This window comes from Callospermophilus lateralis, chromosome 3 (genome assembly GCF_048772815.1).
Source record: "Callospermophilus lateralis isolate mCalLat2 chromosome 3, mCalLat2.hap1, whole genome shotgun sequence".
NCBI classification, from domain to species: Eukaryota; Metazoa; Chordata; class Mammalia; order Rodentia; family Sciuridae; genus Callospermophilus; species Callospermophilus lateralis.
The window spans coordinates 150,415,591-150,429,328 of NC_135307.1; the positions used below are offsets into that span (position 1 = coordinate 150,415,591).

General features: G+C 41.3%; 1 protein-coding gene across 2 annotated transcripts in view; it reads left to right on the plus strand.

Moving 5' to 3' along the window:
- Positions 1–6,111: 6,111 nt before the first annotated feature.
- The window catches only part of Ninl (ninein like), a 150,100-nt gene continuing 142,473 nt past the window's right edge, over positions 6,112–13,738 (plus strand). For both annotated transcript variants that reach the window (XM_076848879.2, XM_076848881.2), the window contains exon 1: positions 6,112–6,356. The gene's annotated coding sequence lies outside the window, so the exon portion shown is untranslated. The remainder of the gene's footprint in view (positions 6,357–13,738) is intronic.

Genomic DNA, 13,738 nt, shown 5'->3' on the forward strand with positions numbered 1-13,738 from the left:
CCATGGAAAACAAGGAAAGTAGGAGAAACTGTCATAGACCAGATATGAAGGCATGTTGACTAAATGCCCTGAGGAATCCTGTAACACTGGGGAAATTCAACTGGAGTTTAGCTAATAAATGCCAACCATTTCCTGGTTCTAATCATTGTACTATGGTTACATAAAATCTTAACATTAGCCAGGTACTGGGTACAAGCCTATAGTCCCAGCCATTCAGGAGGCTAATGGAAGAGGTTCATAAGTTTGAGGCCAGCCTGGACAAATTAGTAAAACTGTCTCTCAAAATAAAAAAGAAAAAATTTAAAGGCCAGGGATGTGGCTCAGTAGTAGAATGCTTGCCTAGCATATTCAAAGCCTGAAAAAAATCAAATAGAATAAATAACAATTTTTTTAAAAAAAATTAAACGAAAGTGGGAAAAAGAGTATATGGGAATTCTTTGCACTCTATTTTCAACTATCCTGTAAATCTAAAACTATTATAAAATAAAGCTTATTAAAAGGAAACTAAAATGGAACTTAATAAAGGGGTCATATATAGTTAGGCTCAGTAGTCAATAAATTTAATTTATAGATATGATAAAAAATTTTGGAGGAGCTACAGAATTCAAAATATAAATACAATAGATTTTATTTTTATCATCACGATAAAACATGGAAAACTTCATAGAAATAGAATGTGAAAAGTATTTAAACTAAGAAAGACTGAAACTTAGGAGGTCAAGATATTCAAATAATGGACTTCTTAGAGTAGACTGGAATGCAAAAATAGAAATGGAATCTTCCTGTATAGATTTTAAATATATTTATGTAAAAATAATTATGCCAAATATAATTTTAAAATAGCCAAGAGAGACAAGATTTTAAGAAAATAAATACAAATTTCTTTTTTTTTTTAAAGAAAGAGTGAGAGAGAGAGGGAGGGAGAGAGAGAGAATTTTTTAAATATTTATTTTTTAGTACTTGGCGGACACAACATCTTTGTTTGTACGTGGTGCTGAGGATAGAACCTGGGCTGCACGCATGCCAGGCAAGCGTGCTACCACTTGAGCCACATCCCCAGCCCCACAAATTTCTTTTTTAAAAAATATTTTTAGTAGTAGATTGACAGAACATCTTTATTTTATTTATTAATTTTTATTTGGTGCTGAGGATTGAACCCAGTACCTCATGTGTGTGAGGCAAGTGATCTACTACTGAGCCACAACCCCAGCCCCAAATTTCTTTTTTTAAAAAATGAGTTATTAAGGTTTTCAAAGGGCAATGAAGCAAAATGTCCACAAATGAATATATTTTCAAAATGTTCTGAGGTAAATACTTAGCAATGAATCCCAAGGAATGTTCTAAGAACCTGAACATGGCAAATCTTTCCTTTAAATAATATTTGAAGGACTTATTTGACTTATTTCAATTGAACTATGGAAGATGAGTGTGAACTAATGTTGCTGTAAAGTAAATGCAGGATCCTATTGCCATTCATCAAAGTACAACCATTTGAAGGTTGCTAGAATGTCTTAATGTCCCTACATCACATTGGAATTCACGGATGGCAATTTCATGGTGGATTGCTCAAGAAACATTAGGATACCTGTTTTATAAATTATGCTTCCCATATTAATTGAAACCATTTCTAGAAACAAAATCAGCAACAGAATTCAATAAAACAATAAAACTTACTGTTTACTAGTCTTTCTCCTAGGTGTGGTGGGAGATATAAAAGCACAAAAATTATCACCCCTAATTTGCAGAGTTTTCAATTTAGTTGGGAAACAAACAAGTAGGACTTACCAGTGGAAACTTAAATAGTGACTCAGGACTCAAGAGCTCAGATACTAGAATGAATGGTACAAAGCTGTGTTAATTAGGTTTGTGTCACTAACCAAAATACCTGACAAGAACAACTTAGAGAGGGGAAAGTGCATTCTGGCTCATGGTTTCATAGATGTAGTCCATCATGGGCCAAATCCTTTGCTCTGGGCTCAAGATAAGACAGAACATATGGCAGAAGGGCATGGTAAAATACCGACGCTCCGATCTTTTCTGGCCCGGAAGGAGAGAGAGAGAGAGAGAGAGGAGAGAGAGAGAAAGGAATGGAAAAGATGAGCCTTCCCAGGGTTCTTGCCCTGTTACCAACCTCCTCCAGCCACACCCCACCTGCCTACAGTTACCATCCACTTAGTCCATTCAGATCAGAATGGTCTGATTAGGTTACATCTCATAATTCAATCATTTCAGCTCTGAATATTCCTATATTAACACTGGAGCTTTGGAGGAATCCTTCCCATCTAAACCATAACAAAAGCATACTAGGATAGCTTACTCAATGGTTAGGATAATGCGGGTGCAATGGGTGTCTTCTCAGAAGGGGACAGACTTGAACATAACCTTGATGGATAGATAGACTCAAGTCGACAGGAAAGTAGGACAGTGTGTTAAAAACATGAAGGCAGGAGTGGTTAAGGGCACTCTCAAGAATCTCAAGAATCAACAAGTATACAGTTTTGCTAGAGCAGGGGATCCATGGGGCAAATGAAAGAAAAATTTACACAGGTGGCCTGAGATGTGCATGAAGGATGCTGGTAAGGGTTAGTGAATCTGGCTTCCAATGTCCAGGAAACATGGACACATCAAAGGCCTTGGGGAAAGAAGTATTGCCAGTTTCTAGAAAAATTAAGCTCATTTTGTCATAAGCAGACTGAGATATGAGAAGAGAAATATTTAGGAGGAAGGGACCGTGGTTTCACCTGGTCAGGCTTGTCTTCATTGAGAGTGGTCTTTAGCACTCTGGACCCTGGATTTCTCCTCTCTTTTCTTCCCCTTCCCTCCTCTTTCTCTTTCTTTCCCTCCCCCATCATCTCTCTCTCTCTCTCTCTCTCTCTCTCTCTCTCTCTCTCTCTCTCTTTCTCTCCTCAAGGATCCACCAATTCCCAATGTCCTGAGTACATAATATTTCTTTCTCCTTTATCATGTATCCTTAGTCTCTCCCTGACATCCAATGTGCTCTAGAGACACAGTGATCTGGTGGGAACCAGAGACTAATGAGTATTTCCCAGAAGATAAGACTTACAATCTACTCATAGGATTTTCCCAGCTTCAGTTAATGACCAATTGCTGTCAGTTTTCCCCCTAGCTCCAGGAGGGCAAGATGATACGCTTCTAAATGAGGGCAATGAAGTCTACCTATTGAACCTCATCCCTGGTTAATTGGGTACAATACTCAGTTTCTAAGACAGTTATATGTTGAAGTGCCATTAATAATTTGTGATGAGAACAGAATATTTAACTTTTCTCTGAGACACTGGGCAACCCTGCAACTTCACCTTCTACCTAAGCAAGTACCTGAAAGGTAATTTTGATTTTCATTTCTCTTTGCCTCTCAATCTGACAGTTGGTTTATAACTAAATCCTACTATTTCCTTTTATATATCAGCTCTGTCTCTTTGTCTAGTTTCCCAGCTCAAATATCAGATCTGGAAACTTCCTGACCCCTTTTCCAGCTGGGTTTTCTACTGGCATCATGAACCTACCCTTCCATTCTGTCTTCATGGTTTGGCTCATGTGACCCTAGTCACCCAGAGTCAGGCCTTCCCCCTTCTCCCTGGCTTCTAAGACCATCAGAAATTTTCAGAACAATTCTCATGTCTAGAGAGTGAGCAGTGACCATTTTCATTTTCAGGCAGGAGGTTCAACTCTTTAGGCAGTTAGAAATGTGCAGTTAGCTCAGGATAGTAGCAGCAGGAGAGGGAGAGAGGACCCCTGAGCAGCTGGATCTAGCAAATTAAGGAAAATGCATTTTGTAACTGCAAGGCTTACCATTATGATTTTTCCTACTGTGGTCTCAGGAAGGATCTGGAGTGCCTGACACAAAGAGTAGCGTGGCTAGAATTTGAGAGAGGTGAAGGGAAGAGAGGGCACAAGCATAGAATCAGTACAACTTGGCAACAGACTGGATGTGAAGAGAGGGTTGGGGATGACCTTTACTAAGATGGTGAATCCACATGGAGCAGCACCATGTTTTAGAGGAAAGGCAGTTGCTTCCGTTTGAGACTTGTTGACCAGATGTGTTTGGAAAACAGTTGTGGACTGTCCAGTGGGTAGTGAGATATTTGGGGCATTAGGGGGTTGAGAAAGGGGGACAGGAAGACCAAAACACCAAAGAGAGTGGGGAGTCAAGCCAAGAACTCTGTGAACAAAAATATTTAAGGAAGGGAAAAAGAATCCCTCAAGGGATCATTGGGAAGAAAGAGAGAATGGAGAGGACAGTAGGAACACTGAGGCAGGAGAGACAGGGTACAGCGTGATCATGCCTGCAAGCCAAGAAGATAAGGAGTGAAGAAGGTGAGGAATGAAGATATAACCACTTAATTTGGTCACTGGGTGGCCAGTCATATCAGTGGCTCATTGTAAAGAGTATTTGGTTACAGCATGGAGAGGTGAAGAAAGAAGCCTGCTCAGGTAAAGATTGTGGACATGGCAGCTTAGACAATAAGGAGTAGTCTGTGAGAACTGGAGTGGCTAGCAATATAGGAATGTAGCATCATGGTGATGTGCTGGCAGTGTTCTCAGAGAGAAGATGATGATTCTGAAAGCCTTGGTGGCACTGAGTGTGAGAGTGGGGGCAGATGATATTCCAGATCTTGATGGAACTGGTGCCAACCAGCATAAGTACAGGTTTGGGGGCCAGACCTTGTTACTTGGTGGCTGTACAGAGCCCAGCAAGTTATTTAACCTTTGATGCCTCATTTTCCTCCTTTGCAAAATGACACTGGTGCCAATTATGACCTGGAATTATCATGAGGATTAAAATGAGGTTAGAGAAAGAACCCAACATAAATTAGTAATTGTGGTAATCCAGGCCAAACTCTTAAGAGTCACCTTTGACTTCTTCCTTTCTCTTTATCTCACCCCTGCCCTTTATGATCCACCTCCAATTTGGAGGGACATTCTGTTGGCTGGTCCACTCAAATGCCACCCATTCAAAATCTGACCACTTATCCCCACCTCCACTCTGATCCAAGTCACCTTGCTTCCCAGCCTGGTGATACCTGTGGCTTCCTAGTGGTTTCCTTACTTTGACATGGGCACTTCCCCCCTCCACCTACCCTTATGCACTGGCCAAAGTGATTTTGATAAAACTTAAGTACACAGCAACCTATTATATATTCTATGAAGAACTAGGAGAGAGGAACTCAAAGGTTCAAATAAATAGATGATAAGGGGATGGAAACAGTAATTACCCTGATTTAATCAGTTCAGGCTGTATGTACATGTTTAAACATCTTAGAGAAGAAGCCAAGTCCTCATTAGGGCAGAAGCCCTGTCAACCTCTCTGAGAGCTCACAAAGGGCACTCCTCTGGTGATCCTCCCCCTGCCTACTACTCCTGGGATTCACAAGCAGCTTCCACCCTCAGGCCTGCCCCCGTTTCCCAAACTTCATTTTAAAGATCACCTATTTCTCTCTGACCTATACTGGCCCACCTTCGGCACTGCTTAACCCTTGCTCCTGCTGTGCTTCTCGGTAATATTTATAACTATCTGATATTTTTTTCTATTTTTTATTTAGAGACAGACATTTTTCTTGTTTTTTTTTTTTTTTTTTTTTTTGCACCACCCCCGCATCGTTATTGCTGTGTTCTCAGACCTTAGGACAATGACTAAATATATATTGATTGAATATATGATGGGAAAGCTAGTAGCTAAGTTTTGTCTATACGTTTTTCTCAATTGTGGATCTGGGGTTCATCCCTGGCTGGTCTGCCTCCTGCCCTATTTCCAAGACTTGTGAGTGGCCCAACCCCACAGAACACATCTGCGAGACCAGATGGGGTCCCACTTCTAGAGGCTTTAAACTTTGAGGGACTGTTGCAGCGTTGTAGGGGCTGCTTCACTACCCTTGGCCCTCTCTTCAGGCCTCCGCGTGCCCCGCCCCGTCCCCGCCCCGTCCGCGCTCCTCCTCCTCCTCCTCCTCACCCTTCCTCCTCCTCTTCACCCTTCCTCCTCCCCCTCCTCTCCCGCCAGGCCCCGCCCTGCCCGGGCAGGATCTGCGAGAACCCGGGTGGGGGCAGGGGACGGGGGAGAAGCCTGGAGGCGGGACCAGAGCGGCGCCGCAGCCGGGGACACAAAGAACTGCCGGCTGGACGCGGAGTGGGAGCGCGCGCCGGCCCGTGTCCCTGGCCCCGCGCGCTGGCGGAGAGCCGAGACTCCCACTCACTCCCCGGGTGAGTCGGAGCCCGGGCGTCTGCAGGCGTTCGCGCGTCCGCTTCTCCAGTACCTCCTGGCGCCGCGCGGGGTCCGAGTCCTCGCACCGCCCCCAGGTGCGCGGCCGCTGGGACTTGTTGGGGGCACCAGGGCAGACACGGTAAGTCTGACGTAGTGTCCTGTTTTTTCTGCCACCTTCTGGGCTGGGGAGGGAGTGGTCACCACTTTAACTTACAAGTGGGAGTCCCGGTGCTTGACTAAACTGTTAAAAACCTGGTCTTCCGTCGATCGCCTTTCCGAAGTACTCGTGCACCTTGGAGTACTTTGTGTTCTGGCCCCTTGTGAAGGGACCATTCAGCCACTGGCGGGCGGTCCTGGATAGGGTCGGTAACACAGTTACCTTTGCAAAGAAGGGGTCAGACTGATGGATGGAGCTGTGGTGGTTTTAAATACCTGAGACTGGACCTTCCTCCTTCTCATACCTCATGTTGCTACGTCTTGGGGTGCCAGTGCTGGGGACCCCTACTCTGCCCTTCTTTTGGAGGGTGTAAGGACCCTGTGCTTCTGAGTTTCTATTGGCGCCCAGTCATTGCGCAGCATTCTCTCCTGTGGCCTCTCCCACCACAAAGTTCTTACCTGCTTCCTTTGGTAGTATTAACGAGTTTGTGCTTGGGAAGATTTTTGAAAATCTGGACACCATTCTTGGGGTTGGAGAAGACTGTTGGGAGTTCTGTTGTACTAGTGTTGCGAAATCACCCCTTTCCTCTCATCAGCGTGTCCAGTCACAAATCCCATGTTTCGCACTCACACATTTGCCCTTGTATTAATGCCACATTGTTGGGAGCACTGTATGGAATTGAGTGTTTACACAGGATGGAAGTGAAGAGGGTGTTACGGTGTACGGTTTCTTTCCGCTCTACCAGACAGGCCAAACTTTGGGACCACAGAGAAGGTCCAGAGAGGTGCCTCCAGGAGATTGTGATGCTCAAGGTCAGTAGTTGGGAGGAACTATGAGTGATGGTGTTTCTTCTCAGAAGTCTTTGCTGTGATTTCTGGCTTTTCATAATGGATTTATGTTACTTTTAAAGCGAGGTGGAGGGGGTAGTGGGGAAAGATAGTGAAAGGTGTTTGTTTAACAGAATATTAGGATGAACAGTTCTGTGTGCAAGTGTGTGTGTATATTAAAAGGAAAATACTTAGATGGTTAGGGCAGCAGTCTACTATCGTGTACTATCCCTGCTCCGTTTGACCTATAGGTTATCTAGTAGTGGTTCACAGTCATGTGCAACATATTTGACAGGCTACAAATATGATGGTGGTACCATAAGATTATAATGGAACTTAAATATCCCTATTGCCTACTGACATTGTAACCTCGTAGTGATTGTAATATCCTAGCTCCATGCATCAAGCATGTGTTTGTGATGATGCTGATGTAAACAAACCTACTTTGCTGCTACTTGTAGGCATTAAAAGTATAATGGGTCTCATCCCATTATATGTGCTGTATATGTGCGGAATATGTGCTGTAGCACTAAGATAACAACCCTAACCCTGTAAATACTTGATAATGAGAATAAACAAAGTTACTGGTTTACCTAGTTACTATAACTATGCTTTCTGTGGTTAGAATGTGCTCCTTCTAACTTATGGGGGGAAAAAAGTTTACCATAAAACAGTATGTCACACTCCTGAACAGCAGCTCAAACACTTTTATTTACCAAATCTCTTGATTTCAACAGGAGGCCCATCAAATTATTGACCTACATTATTTAGGTTTGTGAAGTACACTCTCAGGTTTGCACAATGGTGAAATCATTTCAGTGATGCATTTATCAGATAGTATCTCTATTAAGTATGTGACTGTCATGTATTGACTGTTATTTTGTATCCTGTTACTGGAAACTGACTAGTTTTATATGTGTGTGATATGACTCAGTTACCTTATTTTGGGACTACTTTGTAGATGAATAGTTTAGGAAGAAAATAAGTAATGATTTTGATGTGTTAGAGTTTCTCCAAGTGGTCATCATTTATTAGGGAAATCATTCTTGTAAAATACTGTGTTTTTAATACTTAACTGTATTTGGACAAATCAAAGTGGTATTTGTGTGTTTGTATAAAGTTCAGATTCAATAAAATTGGAGGATAGTAGCTTTTTTTTTTTTTCCAGAACGAGAAAATAGCAAGTCTTCTCTAAAGAATTTGAGCTTCAAATAATAACACCAACAAATTAGAAAAGAGAGCACTTTCTAGAGAAAAAGTTAGGATTTAAAATTTTTTAAATTGAATTTATATAAACTTTGAATGGAACACTGATTTTCTTTTTTTAATACTTATTTATTTTTGCATTACAATTCTTAATACACCATTAGGAACACTGATTTTCTCTAACTCATATTTGCTACATACATATTTGCAGTTTGCAGGGCTGTTTGGAAGTGGGTGAGCTGATATGGTCATTTGCTAATGGCATGTTGTAAATCCTTTACAATTAGCATGTTCTTTGTTCCAAATCTTTATGACAAACCATAAGTATCAAAGTATGAACTGTAAATATTCAAGAGTCCCCCCTTTTATGGTGAGTAGCTTTAGATGCTTTTTGGTAGGTAGTGTATGAGGAGTCCCTCTACCTTGGGCACCTGACCTGTGAATCTTTTTACGAATAGGTGGCTTCTAGATACCTGTCTTTTTGTCCTGGCTCAAAAAAGATATGGAAATGGAAGGCAAAAGTCAGAGCAGTGTCCTTACTTCACACCTCAACTGGGAAATTTGGGAGTAGCTTCAGGTAACTGACAAGGCTTCCCAGCCTAGAAAGTTATTTCCAGTGCTGTGGCTACTTTGTTGTCTAATTCTGTAGTTATTCCATAAGTAGTTGAATGACAGTGGCTCTAGGTTTGGGTCTAGTTTAGTTCTTGGCTTTAAATACAAATTAGGAATTCAGGCTCAAGGCCAGGGGTTTGGTTAATCACAGCAGGAGGCCAGAACTTTGGGTCAGACTCTTGGGGTGAGGAAGCTGTAGTGGAAAGCTTGCTTTTCCTTCATGCATCCTCTCAGTAACCTTGGGCGTCCTGGATTATGACTGGCACAGTTTGTGATTGAACAGGGTTCTTTTTTGGAACTATAAAGCATTCTGGAGCTCTCTCTATTGTTATCCTTGTTTGACCTGAATTGGTGCATTCATCTGGTATTGCACTTTTCTCTCTCCTCTGGTTTGTCCTTCCTCAGACTTCAAAAAAATAATACTAACACATGTGGCTTCTCAGGTCCCAAAGGTTGGATGTAGTCTCCTTTGAATTAAAATCATTTGTTAGTTTCTGAAGTACATCAGAGTCCTCTAGATAATTCTGATACACTCAAGTTTGAGATGAGAACTAATATATACTGATTTTTGCACATTGAATGTTATTTTGTATCTTGTTAGAGGAAATCGAGAAAACTGGCAAGTTTTGTATGTTTGTGTGTATGTGTATGTGAAGTGATACATCCTCTTCCAACTCAGCTACCTTATTTTAAGATTTACTTTATAGATCCATAATTTGGATAGCAGATAAGTAATGATTTTGGTGTGTTAGACTTTCTCCAAGTGGTCATCATTTATTAGGGAAAGTCATTCTGTAAAAGCTCTAAGGAGTGCTGGGGATATAGCTCAATTGATAGAGTGCTTGCCTTGCATGCACAAGGCCCTGGGTTCTAATTCCTAATACTACACACACACATAAAAAGTAGTTTTAGCCGGACATGTTGGCACACACCTGTAATCCCAGCAGCTGGGGAGGCTGAGGCAGTAGGATCGCAAGTTTGAATCCAGCCTCAGCAAAAGTGAGGTGCTAAGCAACTCAATGAGATCCTGTCTCTAAATAAAATACAAAATAGGACTGGGGATGTGGCTCAGTGGTCAAGTGCCCCTGTGTTCAATCCCTGGTACCAAAAACAAACAAACCAACCAAAAAAAAAAAAAAAACTTTAGGTTTTTAAGACTCCAATAAAAATTTTATACACTAGTTAGGATGGTTTAACTGCCAGTTGTTGGGAAATCCATCTCAGTCTGTCTTAAACAGGGAGGCTACAGAAGAAAAATCCAGGACTTCAGTATTGGCTGCTCCATGGCTGAGCCAGACATTAGAGATCCAGGTAGTTCTTTTTGCATAGTGTCTGGTGGTAAAACAGCCTCACATCTGCAGGGAGAGGGAGCTTGGCTTCTGTGACTGTCATTAAAAGTAAGCAATAACATACCTGGTCCTTCAGCCAGGCTGATAGCAGTCACAGACCATTTGAACCCCTTGATGTACATCAGGCCCTCACACTTGAAGGCTGGGAGTCCTAGGGACTGGGTTAGTGGCAAGCTTGTGTGAGTCTTACCACACAGGTAGTATCTCTACTCTACTAGAGCCCCTGCACTGAGCAGGGTGCTATCAGAAATAGAGTCCAGGTCTCTGGGTGTTTTGTGTTTAAATTTTGAATGAGTGTTCACTATGTGCCAGGCCCTGTTCTCAGTGTTTTTTTGTAAATTCTTTCATGTAGCACTCAGAGCAGTTCACTGAGCCAAGGTGTGCTATTGTTCCCATTTTGCAGACAGAGAGCTCAGCAGTTAGAGAGGTTAATAGCATACTTAAGGTCACATGAAGGTCAGGGTGCCCAGATCTGGACAACCCCTTTGTAGATTCCACATCCCCTACTGTGCTGTGTTGTCTCCAGACACATGGGATTTACACATTTCTCACTGCCTCAGAGTAACTAGATAATTTCTTTACTTTAAAAAGAAAGTTATGTGTTTTCACATAAAAAGCCATAATTAATATGATCCTGTAGGTAAGGATACAGATGAGAATTCTTATGGGCTTGCTATGCACATGCATGCCCACAGAAATAACATTTTAAAAAACTCAGTCTGATGTTGGCATTAGATCTGTAACAAACTTAAGCCTCCAGTAGCCACTACACAAAAAGAAGGTGTTGGGCTTGCCCTGCCGGGTACACCTCCCCAGGGCTCATTCACAGTGGAGGTCTTGGGATCTCCTTAGGGTCACAGATGGCATTCAACCATAACACAAGAACCAACAACATCAAATAATGTCAAAACATTCACTGATTTGGAGTTTTAGTTCCAAGGACACAGAGATTTAGGAATAGCTATAAATGAAAAAAATGAATGTAAAAGATAAAGTGCTCAGTATAGACTTTGACATACAGGCTGTCGTAACTTCTAGGAGCTCTCCTATCAGGAAGTCTCCAGGCCTGAAGTAGAAAGTGCTGAACTGCTGTCCATGTGATCTCCGGGCTTCTAACCATGTTTATGGAAGTGAACAAAACCAAGCAGGGAAACATGGGCCAAATCACACTTCCCCACTGTGGGAGAGATGACAGAACCTTGAATAGACTGGGAAATGTGTGTCCTACGTGGACAGGAGAGGAAAATAAGACTTATAGTCTGGGGAAAACTAAGAGGGCAGTGCCTTCTACCCCAGGGATTCCCAAGGACAGGCTGCAGCTCCACCACTTATCCCCGGTTCAGGTGACCTTTTTCACTGCTCTCCAAGGATGTAAATGAAGAGAAGGGACACGGCAAGTTTGTTCCCCTGACTCCAGACAGGGGACATAAGGTGGATGCTCCATTTCCAAATCCCACAGCCCACACCAGTGGCCTCTTCTAATATTTTATTCGTGCTCCTCAGAAAATTGCCTCACCAGGATGTTTGCAGCATCTTGACTGAAGTGGCTACAGTCAACTGCCAACATATGAAATGTAAGAAATGGTTGATAGTGCACAATACTATGGGACTTTGAAATTAAGCAGTTTTTGTTACATTTTATTTTATTGGTGCTGGGGACTGAATCTGAGCTCTTCTGCTTGTTAAGCACGTGCTCTACCACTGAGCTGTATCCCCAGCCCAATATTTTAAATTTCTACTAAATTTTCATTATTTCAAGTTACATAAATGGTATTGGTACATTTTACTACCTAAGATTCTCATAATTCAGATTTTGCATAAAAGGTGATATCCTGCTGTGGACACCATCTTAACCAAGTGATCAAAGTTAGCATTACCAGCAGTGAGACATTATGTGCCTCCTAATGAGATGTACCAGGATAGCACAACCCCACCCCGAGAGGATTCCCATTATACCTACCATAATAACCTAAATTATTCCCTTCCTCCCTCACTCCTTCCCTCCCTCCCTTTCTTCCTTCCTTCCTTTACTGGGGATGTCACCCAGGGCCTCATGCATGCTAGGCATATCTTCTACTGCTGAATTATACCCCCAATCCATAAGCTAAATCCAATTTTGCAAAGATTCCAGAAAACTCCATTTGTTGTGGGACATTCTACAAAATACTGGCCTATATACACTTCAGATTTTTCAATCAAGTTTAAACAACAACAAGCCTCAATTTTTTAAAGTTAAAAATACTTAAACTTTTAAAAAAACTTTAGTTGTAGATGGACACAATACCTTTATTTTGTTTATTTATTTATATATTTATTTAATGTGATGCCAAGGATTGAACCCAGTGCCTTCAAGCACTCTACCACTGAACCACAACCCCAGCCCCTGAAAAAAGTTAAAGAAAAAATTCCGAAGTTGAGAAACACAAAGACTGAAGAACCATTCTATTTTAAAGGGATCTCAATAGATTGTATGTAGTACATGACCCTGGAATGTATCTTGGACCTGGAACAAAAAAGAGTAAAGTAAAGGATGTTGTTGGACAGTGGACAAAATTTGTATGTGAATGGGGAATTAAACCATAGTATTATGTCCATGTCAAATTTCCTGAGTTTGATCAATGTACTGTGACTTTCTCTTTAAGTTTATTAAATGCTTACTTAGGTATTTAGGAATATGGCATACAAAGCCTGAAACTTCATTTCAAGTGAAAAGGGAGGAGGGTGGGAGAGACATGGGAAAGATATGGAGGGAGTGAGAATGATAAAGTAGATATGGTGAATGAGGCAAAATGAGAAGCTAGCTGAGTAAGGGAATACTTGAGAATTATTTGTACTATTATTGAAACATTTCTATAAATGTGAGATTATAGCAGAATAAAAAGTTACAAAAATGGGGCGGTGGATGTAGCTCGGTGGTAGAGTGCTTGAGCCCTTGGCTTGATTCTCAATATTGTCAAAAAAAAAAAAAAAAAAACTACAAAAAGAAATGTCTGCCCATTTTCACTCTGAGCTAAGTACCTTCTACCAAAAAAAAAAAAAAATCATAATTTATTTTATCTTACTCTAAGATATACATTTTTCCTAGTGTAACATTTCTGAAATTTGGGGGTACATATTAAATTTATGTTGTCTTAACATTGGTTCAGATTTTGACATCTGATTTTCTTTGTCATTTCTTAGAATCAGTGGCATCTTGGATTTGATGAAATATGGTATTTTTCTCTAGCTCCATTGTCTAAAGAAAAGGGAAAAAAGATGACATTCTTTCTAGTGTTTTCATATGTAAGATTTCTCAGTCTTTTACACCTACATTTATGTACCAGACTAGTAAACTGCCTTTGATCATTTCTACCCTCTCATCTCATAGATA